The sequence below is a fragment of the Dipodomys merriami genome, unplaced genomic scaffold (genome assembly GCF_024711535.1).
Source record: "Dipodomys merriami isolate MVZ:Mamm:240054 unplaced genomic scaffold, mDipMer1.0.p SCAF_1, whole genome shotgun sequence".
NCBI classification, from domain to species: Eukaryota; Metazoa; Chordata; class Mammalia; order Rodentia; family Heteromyidae; genus Dipodomys; species Dipodomys merriami.
In genome coordinates, this window is record NW_027202270.1 from 5,538,409 (window position 1) to 5,564,836 (window position 26,428).

Here is a 26,428-nt window from a genome sequence, read left to right on the forward strand (position 1 = left end):
GCAACAGGAAACTTGTCCCTATATGTTAGCTTTGTCTACTGCTCCCACAGCAGCCCCCACAACTCCAGACTCAGCAAGTAGTGCGAGAAAGGAATCTTTGGCCCACACACATCCTCAGGTGCTAAAGATGGACATTACTGGAAGACTTTCATGTGGTTAGGCCACCTGGGCAGGGGATTATACACAAAACCATTATGGTAAAGATAGGGGATAGATTGAATAAGTGAGTATGCATTTGGGTTCATGGGGCATGAACACTGAGCAACAGATACATGTTCAGGAGCCTGGCTCGAGCTTTTCTTCCTCAAACATGTGCCTGCTGTGGAGTAAAGAAGTCTGCATCTGTAGAGACAGACCCAGATCTGAATCTTGCCTGGCCACTGACTGGCTGAGTGTGAGCAGGCTCCTTCTGAAAGAAAGTGGGAGCTGGGCACAGTGGCTCACGCCTGAAATCCTAGCTACTCAGGAGGCTGAGATATGAGGATTGCAGTTCAAAGCCAGCCTGGGCAGGAAAGGCCGTGAAACTCTTATCTCCAATTATCCATCAGAAAACTAGAAGTGGCACTGTGGCTCAAGTGATAGAGCACTCACCTTGAGCTGAAGAGCTGGGGGACAGTGCCCAGGACCAGAGTTCAAGCCATGACCAACAAGAAAAGAAAGAAAGTGGGGGCTAGGGGTACTATGCCTCAAGTGATAGAGTGCCAGCCTTGAGCAAAAAGTCTCAGAAGCAGCGTCAAGGCCCTGGATGCAAGTGCCAGTACCAGCACACACCCATGCATGCACACCCACGCACGCGCACACACAGCCCTTAAAGGAAAGGTGATGATCAAAGCCTCCAGCAGGGCCATGGGGTGTTGAGTGGAGCCCAACAGGTCTGGCACTGTCTGTAGGCCCCTGGCTTTGAAGCTCTCACTAGCTCCATGCTGTGCCTCTATCTGAGAACCAGGGCTGCTAATGGCACTGTTACCTAAGGCTTAGCATCACTGTGGGGTACTGAGCAGTGATATCTCACCAAGGTTAGAACAGCACTTTGCACCAGAGCCTCCCCCAGGTCACTGTCAGCACCATCAAAGCCCTCCATCTTCCAAGAGACGGTGTCCCATGCAGACAGGACCTCCCTTGGAAAGGCTCTGTTATTGGCAATCCCCAACCAGACCATGAGATCTGTCAGAGAAGAAGTCCCTGACTTCTCTCCAATCAGGCCCTGCCACTCCGAGCATCTCAGCTAGTCTGGACAGACAGCCAGTTTACCCCAGTCCCTCCTGTGCACTTCTGACCTGTCAAGCTTCCATTCGCCACACCTGACCTCCCCACCCCCCCGCCGTTTCTTCACTGCTCTGGAGAGATGTTCAGCACTGCTCATTAGATAAAATGCAAATTAAAATTGCTGATTTTTTTTTGAGGGGGGAGCCAGTCCTGGAGTTTAACTCAGGGTCTGGACTCTGTCCCAGAACCTCTGAGGTTGGGCTCAAGGCTAACCCTCTACCACTGGAGCCACAGGGCCACTTCTGGCTTTCTCTAAGTAGTTTATTGGAGGTAAAGGCTTACAGACTCTCCTGTCCAGGTTGGCTGTGAATTGCGATCCTTAGATCTCAGCTTCCTGAGTAGCTAGGATTTCAGGCATGAGCCACTAGCACCCACCTCAGACATCATTTTTTTTTCTTTTTCTTTTTTTTTTTTTTTTATTCAAAAGCTAGTCCTAGAGCTTGAACTCAGGGCCTAGGTACTATCCCTGAGCCTCTCTGTATTCAAGGCTAGCCCTCTACCAACTTGAAACACAGCACCACTCCCAGCTCAGATATCATTTTTTTAACTTACCAAATTCCCTGAGATCAAAAGCTTGATCACAGGATCTTCTGATTCTCACATACTGGAGTGTAATACTCCACATGGAGTATAATATCCATACTTCGTGGATAACATACAGGAAATCCTATCAAGATTTAAAATACATATCTTTGGCTGGAGAGTGGTTCAAGTGGTAGAGTACCTGCCTAGCAAGCATGAGGCCCCGAGTTCAAATCCTAATACTGCCAAAATGTATGCATCTGTCTGTCTGTGTGTCTTGGCTCTGGTGGCTCACACCTGTAATTCTAGCAACTGAGGAGACTGAGATCTGAGAATCATGGTTCAAAGTCAACCCAGGCAGGAAAGTCCGTGAGACTACAGCTTCAATAAACTACGTTCAGAAAAGGCTGAAGTGGTGCTATGGCTGGAGTGGTAGAGCAATAGTCTTGAGCATAAAGAGGCTCAGGGACAGTGCCAGGCCCCAAGTTCCAGCCCCAGGACCAGCCAAAAGCAACAACAAACAAACAAAGAAATCAGATATGGTTGTGGCATACCTGTAATCCTACAACTCAGAAAGGTAAGGATTGCTGAATTCTAGGTCAGCTGGGGCTATATAATAAGACCTTATCTCAAAGAAAACCACAAAAAAAAAAGAAAGAAAGAAGGGAAGGAAGGAAGGAAAGAAGGAAGGAAGGAAGGAAGGAAGGAAGGAAGGAAGGAAGGAAGGAAGGAAGGAAGGAAGGAAGGAAGGAAGGAAGGAAGGAAGGAAGGGGCAAGCAAGTAAGCAAGCAAGCAGGCCAGGCTCCTGTGGCTTACACCTGTAATCTCAGCTATTTAGGAGGCTGAGATCTGAGGAGAGCAGTTCAAAGTCAGCCCAGGCAGGAAAGTCATGGAACTTATCTCCAATGAGTCCCAAAATACAGAAGTGGAGATGTGGCTCAAGTGGTGGAGTGCTAATGTGGAGCATTAAAGCTCAAAGACAGGGGCTGGGAAGGTGGCTCAGTGGTAGAGTGCTTGCCTTGCATGCCTGAGGCCCTGGGTTCCATTCTTCAGCACCACATAAGCAAAAAGAAAAAAGCCGGAAGTGGCACTGTGGCTCAAGTGGTAGAGCACTAGCCTTGAGCTGAAGAGCTGAGGGACAGTGCCCAGGCCCAGAGTTCAGAGTTCACGTCCAGACCCAAAAAAAAAAAAAAAAAAAAAAAAAAGCATAAAGCTCAAAGACAATGCCCAAGCCCTGAGTTCAAGCCCCAGGACCAACCCCTCCCCCCCCCCAAAAAAAAAAGAAAAGAAAACTTAAATAAGCACCTTTGTCCTAACAACAGTGCCTCTATAAACATATCCTGTCCTTTACCCAAACGAAAATCACACATTGTATACACAAAGCTAGTCACACAGCAGCAATCATCATTAAGACTGAAGACGAAACCACTAACACACTTAACAAGGCTTGTGGGAGGCTGGCGCAGTGACTGTGATGCATTTGTGTAACAGAGTGCTTGCCCCACCTCCAAGAGGGAAACCGCATTTGGTATAACTGTGTAGAACAGCCTCAAGACATATTATTAAGTGATGAAAGCAAATGACAGGAACAGTATAGTACAGAGGAAGGAGTAGCATTAGTCATTCCTCCTAAGGGACTTCTGAGTGGCTGGAAACCACTTTATACCTTTTACTTAAGACTTCTGTGCCATGTGTGTGTACTACTGACTCAAAACACATCTACTAAAAATAAGATCTTCATTTTATAATCTATGGAAAGGCCCCTCAAAAAAGAACTTTAAAAATTCTATTTTCAACTGGGCACCAGTGACTCAAGCCTCTAATCCTAGGAAAGGCTGAAATCTGTCAATTGCAGTTCAAGGCCACCCAGAGCAAGAAAGTCCATGAGACTTATCTCCAATTATCACAGAAAAAGCCGGAAGTGGCCCTGTGGCTCAAATGGTAAAATATTAGTCTTGAGCAAGAGGAGCTCAGGGACCGCACCCAGGCCCAGAGTTCAAGCCCCAGGATTAGCAAAAAAAAAAGTTCCAATTTTAGTGTCAGGCACTGGTGGCTCATACCTGTAATCCTAGCTACTCAGGAGGCTCAGATGTGAGGATCTAGGTTCAAAGCCAGCTTGGGCAGGAAAGTCCGAGAAACTCTTATCTCCAATTAACCACTAGAAAACTGGAAGTGGTGCTGTGGCTCAAGTGGTAGAGCGCTCACCTTGAGCTGGACAGCACCCAGGCCCAGAGTTCAAGCCCTACAACCGGGGCTTGAACCGGGGGGGGGGGGGGGGGGGGGGGAGAGGGGGGATTTGGTTCTATTTTTAATGGCCTATGTCATTACTTCTCTAAGTAGACAGCAAATTAATGAGCATTCCCCTTATCTGGAAAGTAGGAATCATGCTATATGAATGTGTACACTACAATATATGCAAAGATGTGAAATACTAAAAACATCAAGGTATTGATAATTACTTGTAACCTTAATCCAAATGGAATCTGAGTCAGTATATGATTTCTTTTTTTTTTTTTTCCAAGTCTCTGCACTCAGAAACTTACTTTATTTTTATTTTATTTTTTTTGGGTCCGGTCGTGGGGCCTGAACTCTGGGCCTGGGCGCTGTCCCTCCGCTCTTCAGCTCAAGGCTAGCGCTCTATAGAGCACTTGAGCCACAGCGCCACTTCGGGCTTTTTTCTTTTTGCTTATGTGGTGCTGAGGAATCGAACCCAGGGCCTCAGGCATGCAAGGCAAGCGCTCTACCACTGAGCCACCTTCCCAGCCCAGTATATGATTTCTTATAGAGTCAATCTGAATAAATTTTCTTCCAGCAGGGCGCATGTGTCTCACACCTGTAATCCTAGCTACTCAGGAGGCTGAGATCTGAGGATCGCGGTTCAAAGCCAGCCCAGGCAGGAAAGTCTGTGAGACTCTTATCTCCAATAAACCACTCAGAAAACCAAAAGTGGTGCTGTGGCTCAAGCGGTAGAACACTCGCCTTGAGCTGAAGAGCGCAGGGACAGCAACCAGGCCGAGTACAAGCCCCACAACTGACAAAAAAAAAAAGTCTTCCCTAAAAGAAAAAAAAAAAAAAGCTCTAGTTTTGTTTCCATTCCATCAGCTACTCCACATGAGCCCAAGATACTCACGTCAGACAGAATGTCTGCTGTGGTCCTGGAAGAGCGGGACCCAGAGGCTTTGAGAAGTCACAGTGACAAAAGGAGAGCTAGAGACATGCACATGAGACTCCCTGCAAAAGTGAGTGGCGCTGGCTTACACCGCTCATGGTGGCTGAGGGGGCAGGGACAGCAATGCAGGGTGTTGCTGACAACAGCGCCAACACAGATGGGCACCTGCAACACCCTGTATCTGGAGAGGAAATGAAACACAGCTAGTCATGGCTGCTCAAAGTCCCAGAGCAAATGAAGCAGAGGAGCCAGGCACCAAGCAGCCTGGGTGCAGGCAAGGTTCCTGCCTCTATCCCAGTCGCCCCTCATCTAGACAGAAGGGGAAAGTACAACACACGAAATACCAAAGTGGTGGGCAGCGGTGGGGAGCAAGCTGGCACTCACCTACAGCTCTCCTGGGTTCACTCAGAACAGCCGGGTTTGGCACCTCTCACTTCCCTTCCGGCTCACGACTAAGACTTGAGGCTTGGCAAGGACAATTAAGCTATCAGACCGACTGCCCCTCCCTCTCTGGCCATGGTTCTCAAGAGTTCAGAACGGAAGGTGGAGAAGGAAGATCTGGACAGCAAATAGCAGGAGCAGCACGGAGTCACTGCCAGGCTGGACCACTGTGAAAACCAACCCGGCCACAGACTCAGGCACACATCCCACTCGTGAAAAGAGACTAAATAACAAGCCCAAGACTCTGCCATGCTGGAACCAAAAGGCAAATGAAACACACCTAACAGCAAACTGTGAGGCCCTGAGCCTGGTGGCCAAAGGCCATGACAAGCTAGGCACAGTGGGCAGGGCGGGGCACTAGGCCGGTCACTGTGCCAGATTTCATATTCCATGGATTCCCAATCAGATGGCATGGACATTCCTTTCCCTTTTCCTCTAACAGGAAAAACCACAGCACTGGAGGCCAGAAGGCACGCACGCAGACATGCCCGACGCTCTGAGGGAAGGGGGCAGCAGAGGCCGATGTGGTCTCAGAACCCCAAGACAGCTTAGGGTTGGCTTCTCTTCTGTGGTTTTTTTTGTGCCTCTATACCCTAAACCTGAAGGACCTGATGTCCAAAAACACTGTGGGGGTTTTAGGGGGCTAGGGGTGGGGAAGCCGCATGTCAAAGGAAATTTCTAGTGGCAAATCAGCACACAGAAAGAGAATCAAATCATTAGTCATTTCAAAAAGTACACAAGGAGGTAATGACAGTAAGAGTACATCTATATAATACTGGCTACGATGAAAAAGCACAATACCACCAAATGCTGGAGAAACTAAATAGAAAAACTAAATGACATTGTGATAACCTTATCTAGTTTAAAAGTACCATTTAGTGACCATTCAGTGGTACACCACTCTGCACAACAGTATGACAGTTCCTTAAAAACACACATGAAGGGGCTGGGAAGGTGGCTCCGTGGTAGATTGCTTGCCTTTCATGCATGAAGCCCTGGGTTCGAGTCCTCAGCACCACATAAGCAGAAAAAAGCCAGAAGTGGCACTGTGGTTCAAGTGGTAGGGCACTGGCCTTGAGCTGAAGAGCTGAGGGACAGCGCCCAGGCCCAGAGTTCAGCCCCCAAACTGGCAAAAAAAAAAACACATGAAATTACCATTCAACCCCATGCTCACTCTTCAGCTTCTATTTCCCTACTGAGACTGTTTGGGGAAGCTTTTCCGGTAGGTAAATGGCATATATTGTAGCACCTCCCATGCCATTGAATACTAATCAGCAATAAGAATCACAACTATTAACCTACACCACCATCTGGCTCAACCTCCAAGGCATGAATCAGAGCAGAAAAGACCAATCCCACAGGCAGACTGCCTCAAGTGATAATGCTCCTGCCCAGTGGGCCCATGATCTAAGTCAAATTCCAGTGCTGGAGGGAAGGAAGGAGGAAAGGAAAGAGGGAGGGAGGGAGGGAGGGAGAGAAGGAGGGAGGGAGGAAGGGGAGGCTTACAACCTATATGATTTCATTTATATAACAGTCTAGAGATGATGAAGTTATAGACATGGGCAACAGAATGGCAGTTGCAGGATTACAGAGGAACGAGGTATACACAGAAATGCTCTGGATCTAGAAGGTTCCATGTCAGCATCCAGGCATATACTATACTACACAGCCATCCAAGAGCTCACCACTGGGAAACCTGGTGAAGGGTACAAAGAAGCTCAAAGTAAAAAAGTTAATTAAAAGTAAATAACCAGACCGGCGCTGGTGGCTCACACCTGTCATCCTAGCTACTCAGGAGAGGCTAAGATCTGAGGATCCCGGTTCAAAACCAGCCCAGGCAGGAAAGTCCATGAGACTATTTTTTTGGGGGGGTCCTCCAATATACCACCAGAAAACCACAAGTGGTGCTGTGGCTCAAATGGTAGAGCGCTAGCCTTGAGCTGAAGAGCTAAGCGACAGCGCCCAAGCCCCGAGTTCAAGCCCCATGACCGACCAAAAAAAAAAAAAAAGTAACTACTATCAACCACAATTTAGTGTGAACTGAGAATGAAGAGACATAGCTCTACCACATTTTTTTTTCTTTTTTCTTTTGCCAGTCCTGTGGCTTGAACTCAGGGCCTGGGCACTGAGTTCTTTTGCTTAAGGCTAGCAGTCTACCACTTAAGCCATAGCACCACTTCCGGCCTTTTCTGTGTATGTGGTACTGAGGAATGGAACCCAGGGCTTCATGCGTGAAAGGCAAGCACTCTACCACTAAGCCACATTTCCAGCCCATAAATGTATTTCTTGAGGACCAGGATCTGTGGGTCATATCAATCCAGGAGATTGCCACCCTGCCAAGGCAACAGTATAAGGACACACCTTCGGCACACATTCCCAGTGTGCCAGCAGGGCAGCACGCTGCTGTGAGCAGGTGAGTCAAGGCCTAGAGGCCGTAAGCCTCATCCTCCAGCTCAGGTCCCACCCTGTGGTCAGGCCTCCACACAGGTCAGAGGGCTCAGCCTGCACCAGCAGGCACAGGAAGAGACAGACTCGCTCTAAACAAGGCTGAGACTTCAGTGGAGCTTGCAGCCCGGAGAGAGCTGGCTGTGCATACAAGGCAGCGATGCGTGGGCACAGGCTCAGGCTCACACGAGAAGCACAGGGGCAGCGCCCATGACTCCAATGCCAGGCATGGGGCAAACTGAGACACTAGCACCACCAGGACAGCAGCTCTGAGGCGCTGCCTGCCTGCCTCACACCCACACCCCTGACCAAGTGGGGGGGGGGAGATTCCATTTACACACTCAGAGAGCCTCGAGGATCCTGTTACCAACTGCCCCCAAGAAGCTGACAATTACCACCAACCACCCAACTTCCAAAGTCAGAAACCATCCCCCAATTTCACCCCGTCTCCCTAATCACCCCTGATCTTTTGGGTCCCAAATCCTTCCTTTCTCCCTCAGGATTAAATCCTGGTAGTATTTTATTTCAACGAAGAGGTAAGACCCCCTGCTCCCACGGACATTATGTTCAAATGCATCAGTAAACAAATGCTACAGAACTGTGGATCTCACAAATGGAGGGGAGTAGTGGGGCTATGTGCTAGGGAAAGGAGAGCAGGAAGCAAGGAAGGAGGGGTGTCCAGAGAATCCCCTAGCCAAGACCGGGGAGGTGATGAGGGTGCTGGCAAACCAGGTGAGGTGGGCAGCAGGCAGGGCGGCAGAGGGCCACGCACACACTGGGAGAGCTTGGCCTCCCCAGAACATGAGGCAGGGGTCATGGCGCCCTGGATACAGAAGGGCATCTCACAGGGGTCACGCGCAGAGCACCATTCTGGCTGCTTTACAAGAACTGAGGTGAGGGCGGGCGGGCAGAAGCCAGAAGCTTTTTTTTTGGGGGGGGGGGGTCAGTTATGGGGCTTGAACTCTGGGCCTGGGCACTGTCCCTGCGCTCTTCAGCTCAAGGTGAGCACTCTACTGCTTGAGCCACAGTGCCACTTCCGGTTTTCTAATGGTTTATTGGAGTTAAAAGTCTGACGGACTTTCCTGCCCTGGCTGGCTTTGAACCTAGCTAGTCAGATCTCAGCCTCCTGAGTAGCTAGGATTACAGGCGTGAGCCACTGGCGTCCGGCCCAGGAAACCTTTTGAGAGGCATCTCAGCCTTCCATCACAGGGAGGCAGGTGTGGAGAGGGCTGGACTCCGGTTTGTTCTTGAGTGCTGACAGCCAGCGTGGGGCTGAGACAGAGCAGAGTCTACAGAATCTGAGAGATGGTGCCATGCTGAGACCACAGGCTTGTACTGGGGTTGGGATCACTGGAACCAAGTCAGGATGTCTGTTACTACCTCAGCCACACATGTTATCTAACCTCATTCCTGCGGATTTCATCTTGCCATTAGTTTGGGCACTGACTGAGCCTCTTTGTGCCCAAGGCTAGCACTCCACCCCTTAAGCCACAGCATCACTTCCAGTTTTTGAGTGATTAATTGGAGATAAGAGTCTCACAGGAACTTTTCTGCCAGGGCTGGCTTCAAAACACGATCCTTAGATCTCAGCCTCCTGAGTAGTTAGAATCACAGGCCTGAGCCACTAGAGCTCGGCTCAAACATATTTTTAAACACTGGAGTGTGCTAGAGGCATGACTCAAATGGTAGAATGTCTGCCTAGCAAGTAAGAGGCCATACGTTGAAACCACAGTACCATCAAAAAAGGCATTCTCAAAAAAGTATTTAAAAAAAACAAAAAACAAAAAACAACAACAAAGGGCTGGGAAGGTGGTTCAGTGGTAGAGGGCTTGCCTTGCATGCATGAGTCCCTGGGTTCGATTCCTCAGCACCACATAAGCAAAAAGAAAAGCCAGAAGTGGTGCTGTATAGAGCACTAGCCTTGAGCTGAAGAGCTGAGAGACAGCGCCCAGGCCCAGAGTTCAGGCCCCACGACTGGACCCCCCCAAAAAAAAAAACACTGAAGGGGGGGGTGGGTAGTTGTGGAGGAGGGAGGGAGGGGATGGTAGGGGAAAAACAGGAGGAGGCAACAATGCTCAATAGGAAATGTACTCATTACCTTGCTCATGTAACTGTAACCCCTCTGTACAGTATTTTTTTTTAATTTAATTTTATTTTATTTGTGAACATACTGTACAGAGGAGTTACAATTACATGGGCAGGATAATGCGTACATTTCTTACCAAGCATTGCAGCCTCCTCCTTTGTTTACCCTTCACATCCCTTCCCAGCCTCCCCCCTCCCCCCCCAATCCCAATCCTTCTCCTTCCCCCCTCTTCCCCCCCCACCCCCCGCACCGACATTGTAAAGCTCGTTTTGGACATGACAACTTGTACTTCTCATTGTTGCAACAGTATTTTTATAATAAAAAAAGTACAAAAAAAAAACACTGAAGTAAGATTGTTCAAATTACCACTGTTGGTGGTATTTAAAAAAAAAAAAAAAGGTGGGTGACAGTGGCTCACGCCTGTAATCCTAGCTACTCAGGAGGCTGAGATCTGACAATTGAGGTTCAAAGCCAGCCTGGGCAGGAAAGTCTGTGAGACTCTTATCTCCAATAAGCACTAGAAAAGCGGAAGGGGCTCTGTGACTCAAGTGGTAGAGCACTCACCTTGAGCTGAAGAGCACCGGGACAGCGCCCAAGCCCAGAGTTCAAGCCCACGACCGACAAAACAAACAAACAACAACAACAAAAAAAAAACAACCCAGTCATGGCCAAGTATGGTGTTACATGCCTGTAATCCTAGAACTTGTGAGGTTGATGCAAAGGATCCAGAGTTTGAGACCAGATTGAGTGACAGAGTAATCTTGAGGCCAGTCTGGGCTACATAGCAAGAATTTCCCCCAAAAAAGATTCAGCCATATTCCTCATATCATTTCCCCATCAATGACTATCACACACACAACAAAGGTCCCTAAGATTTTACCAGAGCTGAAAAGCTCTGGTAGTACATTAGCCATTTACTGTACATTTTCTGGGTAAATACACAACTTGTTAGCAAGATCTTGAATAGCAAGATCCTCTATGGCTTTGCAGCCCAGGAGCAACAGCCTAGACCAGGACATATGGGGCATGACGCTACATATTCAAAACTTTAAAACCAGCTAAACAACAACTACCCTACTGTGTGCACATCAGTGTGTGTGCAGGACAAGTGAAGTAACACGCAAATGGCCAGTGAGCATTCCACCCAGTCCAAAGCGCTCACACAGCACACTTCATGCGTTTCTCAGAGTGTACACCATGACTGTACCCAGTTCTGAAGGGCAAGGTGACGCCTCCCAGTCCTACTGAAGATGTCAATTCCTGGAAACCCAATCACACACTGCACTCGCCCGGGCCAGGAGGACCAGGATATGGTGCAGCTGTTCACAGTAGGAAAATCTCGATGTCAGTTGGGACATCATCTGACCCAGAGCAGTGTGTACTCCAGGAAAATGAGCTTGGTAGCCTTTGCCTCCAGCTGCACTGTAAACACTCAGGGGCTCCCGTCCCATGTCTCAGAAACTCCAGTTATTAGCAAGCAGTTGTTAGCCTTAGAGCCCTGGCTGTCCTCGAATCTCAGACACAGGCTGCGGGCATGCTGCCGATCTAGAACGTGCAGACCAGCCAAGCAATCTTTCCTATTCTATGTATATATGGGTAGGGAAAGTGTAATATGCAAAAAAAAAATTTTTTTAATGATGAGCTCATTTGAAACAGAGAGCAGACATGGAACTGGGTGAGGAAAGTATAATTTCATTTTTCTGGCTAGGGAGCACACATTCATTAGATGACTTATTGAATGCCTGTATGTTTCAGCACAAAAATAAGCTAAACCTCTCAAGAGAGATGCACAGCATAATCATATAATCTTATGCTTTCTGCTGAGAATCCAGAAGGTAGCAGGTCAGCCTACGACCGCGCCAGGGGCTGGATCTGCCTGACGAGGTGGGAGGAGCGTCTGAGGCCAGCACTGCCCAGCAGACAACTGTCCTGAGACTGCCCACCACAGATGGGAGAGTGGCTGATGCTTTTGGGAGGGAGAAAAAGAGAGACCCCTGGGACCTCTCCGGGAGGCTTCCAGAAGACATCAACAAAACAAACATCCTCTGAACCAACGTGTCCATTTCTGACCTGACAAACTAACATCGCACCCTAGTAACATCCTGTCCATGGATTTCTGCAGAGATAGGAGCCCCATGCAGAATAAAGGTGTAGAGAGATGCCACAGAACAAAACCTACTCGGACAGAAGCAGGGGGGAGAAGGCCCTGAGAGCCTCCCCATGACGACACACAGACAGGAGGAACCCCACAGAGAGGCTTGTCCCACAACAGGGTCTATCTATGGAGGTTCAGAGACATCTCCCACATAGGGGTAAAGCCGATAGTTGTCAAAACACCCAATCTTCCACATTTAAGAATGCAAGCCCAGGAACAGCTGCCCAATCCATTTTAGAGTCTGACCTTTGAACTCACACCTCAGTGCACTCGGCGTCCACAGTTCTCCCTGCAGTCCTCCCACTTCCCAGCTGGTTCATGCACATCCAAACCAAGGAAGACCCAGCAGAAAAACAGTGTTTACATCTGTGGACAGCAACCTGTGGGTCTCTGATCCCTAGCAGCTAGACCAGAAACACAGCCTAACACAGCAGCACCGTGCAATCCAGCTGCTGACCATGGAGAGACAGAGGGCAGTGTCTGGACAGGACATGGCTGGAAAGTACTAGGCTAAATATAGCTGCTGGCTCAGGAAGGTGGCTGAGAAAGGTCTGGCGCCCTCAGGGAGCTGTCACTTCCTGTTGCTCACATCCTGCTGTTCCATGCGGCTGCAGGCCCTGGGTCCTTCGTACATCTTTTCCTAACTGGAAGCACCCAGACTATTCACAACAGCTAGGCTATGTGTGGACAGCAGACTTTCACAAGGCTCCCAGGGACAGCTGAGTGGAAAGGGCACCAGGGCAGCTCCAGGCCTCCATACCGTCCCATAGCTCAGCTGCTGCCCCGTCCGTGGCTGCAAATGGGAACTCTGGCACCACAGTTGCTACACACAACTGATCCTCCAGTATCAGGGGAGCCTGCAAACAGGAGAGGCCACGCCACCGCTGACAGGTGCCGCCCACAGCGAGCCAAGGCAGGGACGTCTACGCTTGACCCTTCTCCTTCCCCGGAAGCTAAGGAAACCCTAGCGAGGCACAGCGCCAGCCAGTGGGAACGTAGGCGCACACAATCCACCAGAAAGATTTTTTTTTTCCATTTACCAGGTTATTTTTGTTGTTGTTGTTGTTGTTTGTAAGGCACAGAAAGTAAAATAAAAAAAAAAACCTGAAAGTCCCACCCCCAAATGAAATGTGACAAACATACTTGGAGTTATTATTGACGCCATACATCGGGGCTGCTTCACCAGGCTCTGATGGGAGCTCCCCCAAAAGCCACCCAGGCTCAGAGGGCGCTCGCACATTTCTGTGACTGGCACTTTGTTATTTCTTGGCAAAGTACAAGAAAACTACAATTCCTCAGCCCTGACATCATTACGTTTGGGGTCAAATAACTCTTGGCTGTGGAGGGACCCTACTACTACTATAGGACTCCAGGTGCTGAGCAGCATCCTGGACTCACCTCCAAAGTGTCCCCAAATGTCACCTTGAAGCAACTCTCACATCCCATACTCCTACCTCTAACACTTACCCATATTTGAAACTCCCTGATCTCCAGAAGAGTATGTTTCTACAATTGCAGTTTTAAGATCTGTGCGTCATTTTGGCTGAGTTTCTGTACACAGTTACCTTCAGTGAATATGTAATCTGTGTTGGGGAATGAGACCAACTTCAGGAAGCTGGGCTGTACTTTCCTCAAAGCATGCACTAACAACAATGAGATACCCTCAATGTGGGGGGACGGGATCAACACGGCCCCACCAACAGGGAAGATGAGAGGCCAGCATTCAGCACCACCAACGGGAGCCTAGCACCAAGGAAATACCTGCCATCCCACTTTTTACAAAAGTTGATACAATTTTCAAACCCATGTAAGGAAATTGTATAGTAAATATAGATCCTTACTGCTCACAAATGTGAAGGAAGTTAACAGATAACTCAAGGCTGAGTTATGGAAACAAGGGGCAAAATGCACAGGAGCAAAGATCCACTAAGCAGGTCCAAGGCAGAGCGTGGGGCACTGCACCAGGGAGGGGGAAGGGAGGTCCCAAGTCCAGTGCTGAGCTCCTCCTTGGCTGCCAGTGTGTGGCCTCGGCTCAGCTACAGGGTGGGTGTCTGTGTTAGAAAAGCAAAGCACAGTAGAAAGGTCTGCGGCGCAGCACACACCTAGCTGGGTGTGCCAGGGACAATATTCCAGTGGGCAGCAAGGACAGGGCAGAGCTGCAGGTGCAATGGGAAGGCTTTGGACTAAATCCGACAGCCATCAGCTATCCACATTTTCTGGCTTTAGCCAGTTACTCTGCATATATCCATAGTCCTCAGTAACATTTACAACTAACAGAAAAGAGAGGAGAGGGGAGGGAAGGGGAGGGGAGGGCAGGGAAGGGGAGAGCAAGGCAGAGAGGGCAGGAGAGAAGAGGAGAGGGGAAAGGAGACTAACAGATAATCTCCCCAACCCACGATTAGCCCTCCACTGTTCTGACCACTGAAGGCTCTAGACAACCCCAGAGATCTGGGTAAGCCCTTGGGAGAAAGCTCCCCACACCCTTCTCACCACCTGGTCTCCAGGCTGTTTCCAATAGTTAAGTAAACCAAGGACTTGCTCCCAGGCAGCAAGAGACACAAACAGAAAACAATCAAAAGGCCAAACAGGGTTTGTAAAGAAGTGTTAAAAAGGGCTGGGAAGGTGGCTCAGTGGTAGAGCGCTTGCCTTGCATGCCTGAAGCCCTGGGTTCGATTCCTCAGCACCACATAAGCAAAAAGAAAAAAGCTGGAAGTGGCGCTGTGGCTCAAGTGGTAGAGCTCAAACCTTGAGCTGAAGAGCTGAGGGACAGCGCCCAGGCCCAGAGTTCAGGCCCCACGACCGGACACCCCCCCCCCAAAAAAAAGAAGTGTTAAAAAGAAGCCAGACAGGCAAGAATGGCTCAAGCCTGTAATCATAACTACTCCGGAGGCTAAGATCTGATGAAAAGGTTTGAAAACCAGTTTGGGCATGAAAGTCTGTGAGCCTCTTATCTTCAACTGAGCACCCAAAAATGGTAGAGCTCCAGCTTTGAGCAAAAAAGCTAAGAGACAAAGATCAGCCCTGAGTTCAAGTCTCAGTACTGGTTTAAAAAATAACAATAGCTGGTGGTCTCGCCTGTAATCCTAGCTCTTCAGGAAGCTGAGATCTGAGGATCATGGTTCAAAGCCAGCCTGGGCATGAAAGTCCCTGAGACTCTTTACCTCCAATCAACTATGCAGAAAAAGCTGGAAGTGATGCTATGGCTCAAGTGTAGAGTGCTAGCCTTGAGCAAAAGAAGCTCAGGGACAGCAAGTTCCAGCCCCAGGACCAGCAAACACACACACACACACCAAGAATCAAATCTGAAAGACCAGCAAACACCAGGACCAGCAAACACACACACACACAGCAAACACACACACACACACACCAAGAATCAAATCTGAAAGACCAGCAAACACACACACACACCAGGACCAGCAAACACACACACACACACACACACACACACACACACACACACACACACACACACACACACACACACACACACACACACACACACACACACACACACCAAGAATCAAATCTGAAAGACCAGCAAACACACACACACACCAGGACCAGCAAACACACACACACACACACACACACACACACACACACACACACACACACACACACACACACACACACAAAGAATCAAATCTGAAAGTATTCATTGCCTTGCTATCCACTCTTACATAAAGTTTTCTTGAAACATCAAGGCAATACCCACTCATTTATTTACATATTTCCATGGCCACTGTAACAGCAGAGTGGAAAAGTGGCTACACTCACTCCACAGCCCTCAGAAACTAAAATACCTATCCCGTTATAGAAGAGGTTGTCTACTAACCCCTGGATACATCCTGGCAACACCACATGTCTAACTGTGGTCCATGAGAACTGTGTGTGCTGGCCCTCCACACAAGACCAGAAAGAGGACAGAAAAGCCTTGAGAAACATTAACTTCATAAGCTGCTGAAAGGTACACCAAGACTCAAGCCCCCATTAAGATGCAATACAGGGGGGCTGGGAAGGTGGCTCAGTGGTAGAGCGCTTGCCTTGCATGCCTGAGGCCCTGGGTTCGATTCCTCAGCACCACATAAGCAAAAAGAAAAAAGCTGGAAGTGGCGCTGTGGCTCAAGTGGTAGAGCGCTAGCCTTGAGCTGAAGAGCTGAGGGACAGCGCCCAGGCCCAGAGTTCAAGCCCCACGACCGGACCACCCCCCCCCACACACACAAAAAAAGATGCAATACAGATGCAAACAGAACCTTCTACACACTAAGGGCCTGTATGGAGTAAGAAACGGTAACCTCAGAGGATGTCCAGCCCAAATTGCCCCATCTTCTTGAATTCATGCAATCCATCCAGGGGATGTCACCTGTAAGGTGTCTCGGCAGGCAGGCAGGCAATCACATACAAGGTCAAACAATGGCTACAGCAATCTTCCCGGAGCTATTACTACCCCCTTCCTCACATCAGCTGAATGCATGGAGCTAGTTTATCCTTTTCTTCTGACCAAACTGACAATGACATCCTTACTCCTTTGGTATGTCAAGAATATTGTAAAAAATGAAAAGAAGTCATTCCAATGATAGGATTTAACATTTAAAAATACTAGAAAGGAAAACAATCCAAAATATATTTTTCCCATGGGCAAGCCTGACTCAAGAGAGCCGCACACACATCACAGGAATGAGACTGCACGGTGAGAGAGGGCCTGGCACCCAGGGCTACATGTCATCGGTCTGACTCAGGGGCCATCTCTCCTTCTCATGGCTCAGCTTTGACACAGTCCCACATATGTGGAGGGGACAGAATAGCTACCAAGCAATGCCTAGGGATAAAAACACAGCAACAACAAACCAATTAAACCAACAAACGTTGACACAATGGCTGCTCCTGAGCCAGGGTACTTGGGATAGAAAGAGATCACCAAATCCAAAGACATCTCTTCTCACAGAAGGTTCACACTTCTTCCTCTAACATACACAAGGAAGAAGATGCAGAAAATACCAGTTTAGACCCAAAGAAAAAACTAAAACTGAATTCATCCCTACTGCACTGCTGGTGTGAATATAAACTAGTACAACAACTCTGAAAAGCAGTTTGGAAGTTCCTCAAAAGACTAAACATAATCCAGGCACTGGTGGCACACACCTATAATCCTAGCTACTCAGGTGGTGAGATCTGAGGATTGTGTTTTGAAGCCAGCCTGGGGCAGGAAAGTCCATGAGATTCTTATCTCCAGTGAACCTCCAGAAAGTGGAGCTGTGGCTCAAAATGGTAGAGCACTTAAGTAAAAGAGCTCAGGGACAGCTCCTAGGTCCTGACCTCAAGCCTCACGACCGACTCCTCCCCCACCCCCCACCCACAGTCCCAACTGTGAAAATAAAACTACAAAACTTCTAGAAGAGGAAGTGGAGCTGTGGCTCAAGTGGGAGAGTGCTAGCCTCAAGCAAAAAAGCCAAATGAGAGCACAAGACCCTGAGTTCAAGCCCCATTACTGGCATAAAATTTAGAAGAATTGGGGGAGGGTGGGGCTGGGGAACCCATCTAGAAGAAAATCTTTGCAATGCTGAGAAAAAGATTTCTTGCCTACAAACCATACACAATATACAAATCAATCATATACATGTATCAGCCATAAAGAAAAAGGTGACAAGCCGGGCGCTGGTGGCTCACGCCTGTAATCCTAGCTACTCAGGAGGCTGAGATCTGAGGATCGCGGTTCAAAGCCAGCCCGGGCAGGAGAGACCGTGAGACTCCTATCTCCAATAAACCACCAGAAAACCGGAAGTGGTGCTGTAGCTCAAGTGGTAGAGTGCTCGCCTTGAGCTGAAGAGCTGAGGGACAGCGCTCAGGCCCAGAGTTCAAGCCCCACGACGGACAAAAAAAAAAGAAAAAGGTGACAAATTCAATCTTTCCAAAGTATCTTCTAAAGATGCTATTAAGGAAAGTCAAGTAACAGACCAGGGACATTATTCACAACTCAGGCATCAGATAGAAGCCTTGTATCCAGAAGCTGGTCCTGGTGGCTCACCTCTATAATCCTAGATTTTCAGGATGCTGAGATCTAAAGATCAGGGTTCCAAGCCACTGGGCAGAAAAGTCCACGAAACTCTTATCTCCAATTAGCCACTAAAAAGCCACAAGAGGCATGGCTCAAATAGCAGAGCCCTAGCCTTGAATGAAATAGCTAAAGGACAATGCCCAGGCCCAGAGTTCAAGCTCCAATACTGGCACACGCAGAAGAAAGAAAAGCTCTGTACCTGGAACATTTAAAGAAAATAAGCTCCTGCAAAAACAAATGATTGTAGTCTACACTTCACAAAAGAAGATACACAAGTGGCCAAGACATGAAGAGAAGGAGGCTGAGATCTGAGGACTGCAGTTCCAACTAGCCCAGACTGGAAAGTTCGAGCACAAAAACTCAAGGTCAGCACCTATGCCCTGAGTTCAAGCCTCAGGACTAGCACCAAAAAAGGGGTAGAATAAAAAAAAAAGGGGGAAAAAAAGAATAAATAAATCTCTACTATATGTCCAAGCAAGTTAGCATTAGGTATTTACCCAGACAAATAAAAAAAATAAAAAGATGTCCATACAAAGAGTTCTATGCAAATAATCAAAGCAGCTTTTTTTTTCTTTCTTTTTTCGGTCATGGGCCGTGAACTCTGGGCCTGGGCGCTATCCCTCAGCTCTTCAGCTCAAGTCTAGCTAGCGCTCTACCACTTGAGCCACAGCCCCACTTCCAGCTTTTTCTGTTTATGTACTGCTGAGGAATCAAACCCCAGGGCCTCATGCATGTGAGGCAAGCACTCTACCACTGAGCCAGCTTCCCAACCCCAGCTTTCTTTTTTGTCTTTCTTTCTTTCTTTCTTTCTTTCTTTCTTTCTTTCTTTCTTTCTTTCTTTCTTTCTTTCTTTCTTCTTTCTTTCTCTCTCTCTTTCTTTTTCTTTTTGCCAGTATCATTTGAACTCAGAATCCCATATTTGCTCAGCTGGAACTCTACTTCTTGAGCCACTGGCTTTTCACTGGTTATCTGGGGATGAAGCTTGTTTGGCTCTTCTGCCTAGGCTGGCAGACTCAACCCTCTGGATCTTAGCCTCCTGAAGAGCTAGGATTGCTAGCTAGCAAGCGTCAGCCCTCAGCATCCAGCTAAGAGAGCTTTATTTTTAAAAGCTCAAAAGTGAAAATTATCCAAATGCCTTCCAACATGATACTCAAGTTGATATACCCATACTCAGTAATAAAAAGGAACAAGTAATTGATATACACAGTAACTTTCAAAACTATTATGCTGAGGCAAAAAGGCCAAGCAGAAAAAAGTACATGCTGTCTCATTCAATTTGAATAGCATTCTTTTCTCAAGGTGCAAACTGCTGTAGAGTGGCAGCACAGAGGTAGGCCTGCTCAGGAAGGGGCGCATGGAGAACAAGGATCACTAGGTGACTTGCAGGGTGATAGAAATGATGTCATCCTAACTACGATGAGTTTCAATGTGTATGTGTGCATCTGTGTGCGTGTGTATGAAATCTCACCAAACTATCCATTTCAAATGTTATTGCCCATTATAGTTATGTCTTGTTCCTGCTGTGAAAACATCGTTAATGCACACGGTGCACTGGTGCATTCATAAAGGAACAGTATGAACCTTTCCCTGAATGAAGGGCATGATCATACGGCTTATACTACAAGCCAGGAAACATATGCTGGTCAAGTGGGCAGGAAAAGAAGTAATGTGTTGTGGTATCTCCAACTAGCTGGGTGAACTGGCACAGCCCTGGACAACCCAGCATGTAGGCCTTGTACAGCAAGGTGTGATTAGAGACTTCCTGCCTAAAGCAAGCCTGAAAGCTCGTGCAGCAGCCTAGTAGCCAGCTGGGCCTGCACCCTAACTTTACACCAGAGGAAGCAGTCTGGATCCCAGACAAGGCTGGGTGCAAGGCAGACACTAAGACCCTGCCTCCAAGAGCTGTGTCCACTCAGCTTTCTTTTTCTGATGCAGGGGGGGAAAAATTGATGCCTTGAGTGGAGGCCACCCCCATTCCTAACTATCTTCCAAATGTCTGATGATCCAGATCCTCCTCCAATAGATCTTTGCAGCAATGAACAATTAGCCCACAGAGAAAGCAGTGCCCAGTTTTCTAAGACAAAGTCCAGCAAAGATTGAGGTGTGCCAGGTCCAGGCCTGGGAGTGGCTGTGCCAAGGAGTCAGGAGGGCCACTCACAGCCCACAGAGATCTGCTCAACGGAGCTCCTACCGTCCACCCCTGTCCCACTTTGAGTTACATTTCAAACCAGGTCCTTCAGCCATGAACAGGAGAAAGCACAGTGTCACTAAGCGCACAAATGCCACGTAGAGCAGCAAGTTATCTCAACTTGGTAACAAGTGTTTCAAGTTCATAAAAAGAGCAGACCACTATTTATACTTCAAAATAGCAGGTTATTCTGGAACAGGAACCTGGGGTTCTTTTTTTCCCACATTAATTCCCTAAGGAATGACACCGTTTTTCTAACTTTGAAGGTAAAAATAGGCAGAAGGTTGGCTCAGTCCTGCCACTGGCCAATTCACTGAAGAATACTTGGATTCTGAAAAATGGCTACACCCCCAATCCCGCCTCCTCTCCCCCTCAGCCCAGCCCAGTGAGAGCTTCTCCAGTCAGGTGACACCTACCCATGTGTCCACCCACTGTCCACCCACCATCCACAGGTCCCATACGCTTTCTCCTGAAGATGGGTGCTGTGGTCTTGCATCTGAGGAGCCCATGGTACACTATGGAAACATTTGCTTGCACCAAGTCCAAGTGTACCAGGAACGGTACGGGAAGGAGTAGCCCATCACCCTACAGCGGTCCAGCCGACTGTGGAAGGGCAGCAAGTGGGAAGGGTAGTAGTAAAGGGTCTACAGGTTTAGTTCAAGAAAAATAATTTTTTTTAGTCGGTCAGCTCAAGGCTAGCACTCTACCACTTGAGCCACAGCACCACTTCCAGCTTTTTATGCTTATGTGGTGCTGAGGAATCGAACCCAGGGCCGTATGGTATGCCAGGCAAGCACTCTACCACTGAGCTACCTTCCCAGCCCCTAATTCAAGAAAAAGTTAAAAGTGGCGCTGTGGCTCAAGTGGTAGAACGCTTGCTTTGAGCTGAAGAGCTGAGGGAGAGCACCTAAGCCCAGAGTTCAAGATCCACGACCAAAAAAAAGCAAAAACTCAAAATAAACAGAAAGATAAAGGCATAGTAAATTTTGGGTTGGGAGGGTGGCTCAGTGGTAGAGCGCTTGCCTTGCATGCATGAGGCTCTGGGCTCGATTCCTCAACACCACATAAGCAGAAAAAGCCGGAAGTGGTAATGTGGCTCGAGTAGTAGAGCGCTAGCCTTGAGCTGAAGAGCTGAGGGACAGTGCCCAGGCCCAGAGTTCAGGCCCCATAACCGACCAAAAAAAAAGAAAAGAAAAGAAAAATTTAAGAGTTCTGGAGAGGAACAGTGGTGAAAGGCCGGGAGGGGGAGGGGAGATTAGTTACTGACTCTGTAAACACACTAAGAAAACAATTCAATCAGATCCATGTACCTTGGAGAAGGTACGTGTCTTTTCACAAAGACCTCTTCCCCTCATAAACGTACTAGAGTCTGCCAATCACCAGTGGCTCACCCTTGTAATCCATGCTACCCAGGAGGCTAAGATCTGAGGATTATGGTTCAAAGTCAGTCCTGGCAGCAAAGTCCATGAGATTCTTATCTTCAATTAAGCACCAAAGAGCCTAAAGTGGAGTTGTTACATGGTAGTCACTCAACTGTGCAGTGTGCAGTTTGCTTTCTCTTGTAAATAAAGACAAATACAAAAAGTGACAAACACATACACAATATCATCTGGTGAAAGAGCTACCAGTAATCTGAGCACACAGTCCCTCTCCCCCGAGAGTTTAACCCACTTCACAGGCACATTCAATGGAGCAATGGGCGTCACTGCTCATTTGTGGCTGGCTACCAGGAGAGACCAGCCCTCGGGTGGGGGACCCAGCTTTTAGCAATCTGCCACAGGCACAGACATCACCTTCCACAAAGCCCCACACATGGTGAACACAGCCAGCAATCTGACAGGGTGCCTTTTCCTTCCTGCTTCTTGACACAAAGAATAGAGCCAATAATAAACCTTAGAATGTGTGTGGCTAACGTCCCTCTGCACAGCTTTTCCAAGGTCCCACCATGTCCCAGACTGGCTTTAAATACCACAGCATCTCCCTCTCAGCCCACCTAGGCTGGGTGCAGGTGACAACCTCAGACCCAGAATCTGGGCTAAATGGTGCTGTCCCACAATGCAGGAGGCAGAAGGAGAAAGCCACAGGTGGCTGGCTGAGAGGTGGCACAGAGCAGCAGTTAGAAGCTCTGTGCCAGAAATAGGGAAAGCTCACCACAGGAGGCAGAGCTGCTTTCCAACAGGGGTTTCCTGACACTCTGATCATCTCAGACCAGGCTGGCAGTCACAGGAGGAGAGAGTCTTTCATAGGGGGAAATCTGCCTATTATAGACAGTTTTTCCTTTCTCCAAGCCAAAGCAACTGGCTCAGGAGTTTTGCGCAGGAAATATGTGAGACCCAAACAGCTGGGGAGGAAAACTGATGTTGAAATCTGGATAAAGGTCACAGTTCCTCACACAGATCTGACCACCCCACGGCTGACGTCTGCTGGGAATAGCTGAGAAACTCAGAGCCATAGTTTCACCCTATACAGGCCAACCAGGAGCTTCAGTTTGTCCTGCAAGTATGAATGCCAAATAGATGTAATTTAGAATAACAGAAAATATTACTCTTTTACACGGCTTCCTTGTTATTCAGCTGACAATTAAATAACGGAAAGAATCTTGTAGATGTAATTACACTTGGTTTCCTTAAATTTTGTTTTTCCTGTTTCTATTGGTTATGATAGCAAGGCTGATAACTTGTGTAATCATTCATCAGGGCTGTCCATCTGACTGGATTGAAGATTGGTAAAGCACACTTCTGGGCATGTCTGAGGATAGCTCCTTGCACAACTGGAGTGAGGGGAGACCTGGCCTGGAGGTGGGTGCTACCATCCAACAAGCTGGAGGCTGGGATGGAACAAAGGGAAGCAGGAAGAAATGGACTTGGCATGTACTCAGCTCCCATTAAGCAGGTATGCGTTGTTTGTTTTGCTGTTGCTGTCACCTACAGAGCCTTGGGCCTCTGACAGTGGGTCTGCACGAGACCTTCAACCATAGGCTAGGGTTGCATCTTTGACCCTTCTTGCTCTGAGGCTTCCACCTTCTCTGACTGACCAGCTACTGGTTTTCCTGGTTCTCCAGTGTGCAGATGACCCCTGGGGGACCATCCGCTTCAAATCGGTTAAGCCAATCTAACAAGTACCATCATAATTATCTATGCTCTTCTGGCTCAGTTCCTCTTCAGAATCCTGAGTAATAAACTCAAGAAGAATAACTTTTCTGATATTCACTTCTTCAGACACAGATGCTGTTTTATAGCACTAGCTATAAAGTTGATCTCATTTAAAATACTTAGGAGGGCTGGGAAGGTGGCTCAGTGGTAGAGCGCTTGCCTTGCATGCATGAGGCCCTGGGTTTGATTCCTCAGCACCACATAAGCAAAAAGAAAAAAGCCAGAAGTGGCGCTGTGGCTCAAATGGTAGAGTGCTAGCCTTGAGCTGAAGAGCTGAGGGACAGCGCCCAGGCCCAGAGTTCAGGCCCCACGACCAGACCCAAAAAAATAAAATAAAAATAAAAAATAAAAATAAAAAAATACTTAGGAATGCCCATAAATCAAACTAAGTGCTTAAGTGTCATCAAGTTAAACCTTCTAGCCAGGCGCCGGTGGCTCATGCCTGTAATCCTAGCTACTCAGGAGGCTGAGATCTGAGGATTGCGGTTCAAACCCAGCCCTGGCAGGAAAGTCCGTGAGACTCTTATCTCCAATAAACTACTAGAAAACCAAAAGTGGAGCTGTGGCTCAAGTGGTAGAGTGCTCGCCTTGAGCTGAAGAGTGCAGGGACAGGGCTCAAGCCCAGAGTTCAAACCCCACGACCGACCAAAAACAAAACGAAACAAAACTTTCTAACTGTCCTGGTAGCAGAAATGAGTGGTGGGAAAGATTAAAACATAGCCTGGTGCCAGTGGCTCCCACTTATAATCCTAGCTACTCAAGAGGCTGAGATCTGAAGATTGCGGTTTGAAGCCAGTCCAGGCAGGAAACTCTCATCTCCAATAAACCACTCAGAAAAAGCCAGAAGTGGCACTGCACTGAGGCTCAAGTGGTAGAATGCTAGTCTTGAGCACACAGAGGCTCAGGGACAGCACCCAGGCCTTGAGTTCAAGCCCCAAGACCAGCAAAACAAAACAAAACCTAGCTAACGTGGACAGTGTATTTCTATACTGGCTGGCACCCTCACCCACATGCTAGTACACACAGTGTACATTTGTACTGTATAGCACCCTCACCCACATGCTAGTACACACAGACAGTGTACATTTGTACTAGCTGGCACCCTCACCCACATGCTAGTACACACAGTGTACATTTGTACTGTATAGCCCCTTCACCCACGTGTTAGTACACACAGTGTACATTTGTACTGTATAGCACCTTCACTCATGTGCTAGTACAAACATACAAGTGTACAATTGTACTAGCTGGCACCCTCACCCACGTGCTAGTACACACAGTATACATTTGTACTATACAGCCCCTTCACCCACGTGCTAGTACACATAGTGTACATTTGTACTATACAGCCCCTTCACCCACGTGCTAGTACACACAGTGTACATTTGTACTGTATAGCCCCTTCACCCACGTGCTAGTACACACAGTGTACATTTGTACTGTACGGCCTCACCCATGTGCTAGTATACACAGTGTACATTTGTACTGTATAGCACCTTCACCCATGTGCTAGTATACACAGACAGTGTACATGTGTATTAGCTGGCACCCTCACCCACATGCTAGTATACAAGGAAGTACACTTCTGTACTGACCAACTTATCACACACATCCTAATACTTCTGCAGATTAGAAAACTGAATTTTGTGAAGATCAAGTCTCTTGCCCTATGTCACATAGCTAACAAGACTTTCTTAAGCCAGGCGCCCATGGCTCACGCCTATAGTCATAGCTACTCAGGAGGCTGAGATCTGAGGATTGAGGTTCAAAGCCAGCCTGGGCAAGGAAACACCATGAGACTCTTATCTCCAATTAACACTAGAAACCCAGAAGTGGTGCTGTGGCTCAAGAGGTAGAGTGCTACCCTTGAGCTGAAGAGCTGAGGGAAAGCACCCAGGCCCAGAGTTCAAGCCCCACAACCTACAAAAAAAAAAAAAAAAAAAAGACTTTCTTAAGCTGGGCATGATGGCTCATGACTTCAGTCCTGTAATTCCAAAGGCTAACACAGGAGGATCATGAGTTCAAGGTCAGCCTGGACAACATAGCAAGTCCCATGGTGGACTAGTCACAGTGAGGCCGTGTCTCAAATACAAACAAAAAAGGAAGATCCTCTCTATAACACACTGTAAAAAAGAAAAAAATACACACACACACACACACACACACACACACACACACACACACACACTTTAACCCCAACACTCAAGAAGCTGAGGCAAGAGAACCAAGACTTCTAGACGACCCTGGGCTACAAAAAGAGCTAGAGGTCAGAACTGGTTACATAATAAGACCCTGTGTCAAATAAAAGGATTAATTAATTAATTAAAATGCTGACAGTTGCAGTTATATCTACAGAACCTTTTGGGAAGGAAGCAATCCATGAACCCAGACTGTAAACCCTTACCAAGCAACTCTCTCTCTTCCTCCTGTTCCCAAAAGGAGACACTGCAGAGACCGGAGCTCTGACAGCTATCCCGGAGCAGCAGTGTCCCATTCTGGAAGACCAAAGTGGCCCTATAGAACTGCCAGACCCAAAAGGGGCAGCCTTCCACATTCACAACGAATGTACTGTGGTATTTTAACAGCTATAGTGCATCCCATGATGGCCTCTAAAAAGCCACGTCTGTGCTCCATTCCAGGGAACTTGTAAACAAGACCTGTGTGCAGATGTCATTCAGTTGAGGACTACCTGAGTGGGCCTAAATCTAGTGGCAAGTGTCCCCATACGAGAAGACACAGGCAGGGGAGGAATGCCACATGGGAACGCAGAGGCTGAACTGGAATGTGCAGGTTGTGGGTCACCTAGGAGCCTCAGGAGCTGGAAGCAGCAGCACAGGGTCTCTAGTGTGGCCTCAAGAATACAAGCTAACTGCTTGGATTCAGATTTGTGGCCTCCACAAGTATAAGGATAAATATTCAGTGTTCAAGCTGTTAATGAAGCCATGG

General features: G+C 48.0%; 1 protein-coding gene across 6 annotated transcripts in view; it reads right to left on the reverse strand.

Annotated features, from left to right (window-relative positions):
• Dgkd (diacylglycerol kinase delta) overlaps positions 1-26,428 on the reverse strand; it is a 96,646-nt gene that overhangs the window by 34,839 nt on the left and 35,379 nt on the right. The window contains exon 1 of one of the 6 annotated variants that reach the window (XM_070014252.1): positions 5,342-5,498. The exons of the other annotated variants lie outside the window; for them this stretch is intronic. The gene's annotated coding sequence lies outside the window, so the exon portion shown is untranslated. Of the gene's footprint in view, positions 1-5,341; positions 5,499-26,428 lie in introns of those variants that run through there. 6 annotated transcript variants of the gene reach the window in all.